A 4,962-nucleotide genomic window follows, 5' to 3' on the forward strand; every position below is an offset into this window, starting at 1 on the left:
TTATAATATTAAATAATAATAAAGTTAGAGGGTAAATAATAGGTTCCAAAATATTGTATATTTATAAAGTATAGGGTTAAGAACTAGTTAAGAATTATATAATAATAAAGTAATTAGGAGTTTAACTATTTATTTTAATTTTATTAAATGAATAATTTATAATATAAAAATTGAATCATAATAAAGATAAAGGGTTAATAAAGGTTACGAAATATTATATATTTATAAAGAAAATGTTAAGAGCATATTTGTTTTAATTATGTTAAACAAGTAAATCAGAATATGAAATTTTTTTAAAATAGTAAAGAAGATATAGGGGTAAAAAACAAAAGGAAACTAATATTACATATCAATAATATTCAGAAATAGACTCTAAGAACTTAATATATTGGGGAAGAGACAAGGGGTGGAATCAAGAAGAGAGGGATGGAGTCCCACTCTTACTCAATTTCCAACTGTCGTCCTTGTTAAGGTTTCTAGCATGCCTCTCAATCTCAATAGCCTCTCGAAGATTCCTATGGTGGAAGTGTTCAACCCTAGCAATGACTCTAGAGTCCTCAATACATACATGGTACTTGGATTTCTCGACATGTTTAGCTAGAGCCAATGAGCCGGAACGATTGTGCCTGATGTATACAACATGCTCATGGATTCTTTGGTTAATTGATCGAATCGTTTCTCCAATATAGGGAATAACATAGGAGCAATGAACCAGGTACACACCTTTCATTTGCTTAGGGTCGACAGGGTATTTAACAAAACCAACAGAATTTCTAATGGTACTAAGAGGCTTGAACAAAGAGGAGACATTGTTCTTTCTAAGGATACGACAATCTTGTCCATGGTCCCTTGCATATATGGGAGATGAAACTTGCAGATAAGATCAACACAATCAATTTTAATTGTTAACCGTTTACAAGCTCTTTGAAAGGCCTTGATGCCTTAACTTTTGTTATACCGATTATTTTTAAAAACTTCAAGAAGATGAGATTTCTCTTGGCCTAGGTGCTATTATAAGAGATTGATGACACTTACATCATATGGCCCCACGGACGTGAGAAGTTGGATCTGTTTCTAAGCCACCTTAATTCTCAATCTGACTCCATCAAGTTCATAATGGAAGATGAGGTGGACGGAAGCCTTCCCTTCCTTGACATTTTCCTCTCTGGAATGAATGATGGTTCATTTTGCACCAAGATTTTCGCAAAAAAACTCACATGGAACAATATCTTCATGCTAGTTCTCATGATTTTACTGCTAAAAGATTTGGTGTTCTCAACACTCTTTCTACCTGTGCTATAAGAATCTCTCATGAAAACCACCTAGAGTAGGAGAAATCTCATCTTCTTGAAGTTTTAAAAAATAATGGGTATAATAGAACTCAAGGCCTCAAGATCTTCCAAAGAGCCTGTAAAGGGTTAAGAGTTAAAACTTCTCGTTTTGATCGTATCTCCAAGGTTCATCTCCTGTTTATCCAATCGACCACGAACATGATTGCCCATATCCTTAGAACGAATAATGTCTCCTCTTCGTTCAAGCCTCTCACTACCATTAGAATTTTATTGGTTCTATTAAAAACCATGTCGACCCTAAGGACATGAAAGTTGTGTACTTGATTCCTTGCTCCTTTGGTATTCCCTATATGGGAGAAACGGTTCGGTCAATTAACTAGAGAATCCATGAGCATGTTGCAGACATTGGGCACAATCGTTAACACTCATCGGCTCTAGCTGAACATTGGGAGAAATCCAAGCACCATGTATGTATTGAGGACTCTAGAGGCATTGCTAGGATTGATCACTTCCACTAGAGGAAGCTTAGAGAGGTTATTGATATTGAGAAGCATGCTAGAAACCTTAACAAGGATGACCTTCTCTTCGTGATTCCACCCCGTATCTCTTCCCCAATATATTAAGTTCTTAGAGTCTATTTTTGAATATTATTGATTTGTAATATTAGTTTCCTTTTGTTTTTTACCCCTATATCCTCTTTATGTCATATGACTTTATACAGCACCAAAAAACAAAACGAATCCTGTATCTCTTGATTTTATATATTAACAGTCAACCTAATTAGGTTTCTGATCTTGCATTATCTTTTAAATGCAATTTTAAAATGCTAAATATTCTTTGTGGACTACCTATTTCATTATTTAATCGTTCAATATAATTGAAATTGCATCGACTACAGTGTATGATTGACGTTTTCTTGACTTGTGCGCCACGCGGTCGTTAACGACATCGGCAGAGATTCCTTACTAGCGAGGAAAAAAAATGTATGGGTAAGTAATGGTTTCTACATTTTTACAATATATGTTCGAGCTGTTTTGAACATGTCATCTGCCTTTATACAGGAACAAAAAACAAAACCAATAACGTATCTTTTGATTTTTTTGATTAGTCACCGAATGCTTGAAAAGATTTAAACGTTCAACATAATTGAAATTGCATCGACTACCGCGTAAAATTGCCGTTTTCTTGACTTCTGCGGTACGTGGTGGGTAACTACGCCCACAGAGATCAGACAATAAAAGAGGGTAACTACGCCCACAGAGATCAGACAATAAAAGAGAGTGGTCTAAATATACTGTTTTTTCAGCCTTGAAAATTATAGAATGAAAATTATAGAATGGTTGGTAATATTTTCATAAATTTTGGTAGGGTTTTTGTAAAATCAAGTTATAGCTGTTAAACTTCAAGATTTTGGGTGGGTTATAGGTTTTTGATGATATTGAATCCATTTTCACCATCAAAAACATTATTTAAACGCTAAGATTTGTTGAAATTTTTTTCCATGGGTTAAGGCCACTCCACTGGAGGCAATTTCTCTACCTCAATAGACTTGTCCTAAAAGAAGGGGTTGTCTATCAAAACTACAAATTTGCTTGGATGGCAATTTTTTGCAGGAATTTGGTTAAAAAAATTCGAAATTTCAGAATGTTGAAGTGTTTGAACCATTTTTTTGATGGTGGAAATGGATTGAGCACCATCAAAAACCTCTGTAACACCCAAAATCTTCATTTTTGACAGCTGTAACTCATATTTAAAAAAAATTGCAAAATCTTTTCATAATCTTATTGAAATTCCCTTTATTTTCTGAGCTAATTTGTGAATTCTTTACACGATCACAAAAAAAATAAATAAATAAAACCAACAAAATTTACAAATACCTTAAATTGAAAAGACATCAAAAAAATATCCAAATGGACTTATAACACCCGGTCGATGTTCCGTTCAATGTTTTCCATTCATTCGAATCACCAAACTATTTTTTCAAACTATTCTGGAGAGATGACATGTGAATCACTAAAATCACATTTCAATAACAAACCATTAAATTCTGATGAATCTCTATGCGGCGCTGACGTTTTGATTGTCGTCAGTGGACTAATAAATAGTCTAGAATCTTATCTTCTCGCTCCCAAGAATAGTGATTTCGTGAATACAACGAACAAGGTAAAACACTGACAGATGCCTTATCTTTGAATAGTTAATTAGGTTAAGTAAATTAATAATTGAAGATATTGTTGTGGTCATGATGCAGCAAATAGTGCCCTTCTTGTATTTGGCAGCTGGAATATGGATTGCAGCATTTTTAGGTGAATCTTTTTAAACTCTCAATCAGCTTACTGTTTATTCATTATTCTGATATCCGTTGTGAGTGGATTTAAAGTAGAGCAGTTTAATGAACATTGGCCATGTGTTTCAGAGGGTTTTTGCTGGACAAGGATTATAGAAAGGCAAGCGTCTGTGCTGCGCAGAAAGTATCTTAGAGCTGTCCTCAGGTAGGAAGAAGGCTTTTTTGATACCAGCGGCACACATATTTCTGAAGTGGCTAACAATGTTTATAACGACACCCTCATCATACATGATACCCTCAATGAAAGGGTATGTTTCCCAAACACAATGTTTGTCGAGTAGCAATACATTTCTACTCAACTCATTGATACGAAATTCAATTAGGGGTATTAGTGTGCATTTGATGGTAATTATAACTTGGTCGATTCTAATATATCTTGCATGGGAGTGCTTTCAGATTCCCAATTTCGCCATGAATTTGTCAAATTTTGTTGTTAGCTATGCGGCCAGTTTATATTTGTCATAGAGGTTGGCACTGGTGACATTACCCCTCTCCAGTTTACTGATACTAGGAGGATTGCTTTACGGTCGGACTCTCATAAGAATATCGAGAAATATGCACATGAAATATAGTAAGTCTACTATGGTTGCAGAGCAAGCGATTTCTTCTATTAGAACCGCTTATTGTTTCGTTGGAGAAACAAAGGCTATGGCCAATTTTAATTTTTCTTCGGCACTTGACGCAATAGTTAAATTTGGGCTTAAACAAGGGTTGGCGAAAGGGATTGCCACAGCTAGCAACGGATCTCTAAGTTTTTGTTTATGGGTATTCATTTCATGGTATGGGAGCAGATAGGTGATGAATCACCATGTGAGCGATGGAATGATTTTTGGTGTAGGCTACTGCATAATCCTAGGTGGACTTAAGCCCTGCTGCTTTTATTTTCTTTCTTATCTGTTGTAATTTTATTTGTCCCAGTTTATTTTCCTTCGCTCGAAAACCTAATAATTCATCTCAAATTCCGGTCTCTCGCGAGTGCACTTCTAAATCTCAAGTACTTTTCTGACGCAGACATTGCAGCTATTTGCATATTTAAGATGATTGAAAAAGTCTCAGACAATTTCCAGCCCCTCCTTTAATCTGCAACTGACGCAACCAGTTATGAAGTTCTTCAAGAAACTTACACCAGAATATTTTGTATTGGTCACGTGTGGGTTCTGCATACAAAACCTCCTCCTTTATGTTGAAATCTAATTTCAACGCAGACCACCAGAAACCGTGAACCAAGCCAGAAACCGTTCACCGGATTTTCTCGGAGCGATTTGCCGACGAAGGAATAATCCGGGAAGGAGCTCCGATACAATTTGGAGCTGACACGTGGGT

The 4,962-nt window shown here is 35.5% G+C and overlaps 1 pseudogene; it reads left to right on the forward strand.

Annotated features, from left to right (window-relative positions):
• Window positions 1-1,490: 1,490 nt before the first annotated feature.
• Window positions 1,491-4,434, forward strand: LOC149194853 (ABC transporter B family member 17-like; annotated as a pseudogene).
• Window positions 4,435-4,962: the final 528 nt, after the last annotated feature.

Source organism: Pinus tabuliformis, chromosome 2_2, assembly GCF_031772625.1.
Source record: "Pinus tabuliformis cultivar Carrire ecotype Pingquan chromosome 2_2, CPIR1, whole genome shotgun sequence".
Lineage (NCBI taxonomy): Eukaryota > Viridiplantae > Streptophyta > Pinopsida > Pinales > Pinaceae > Pinus > Pinus tabuliformis.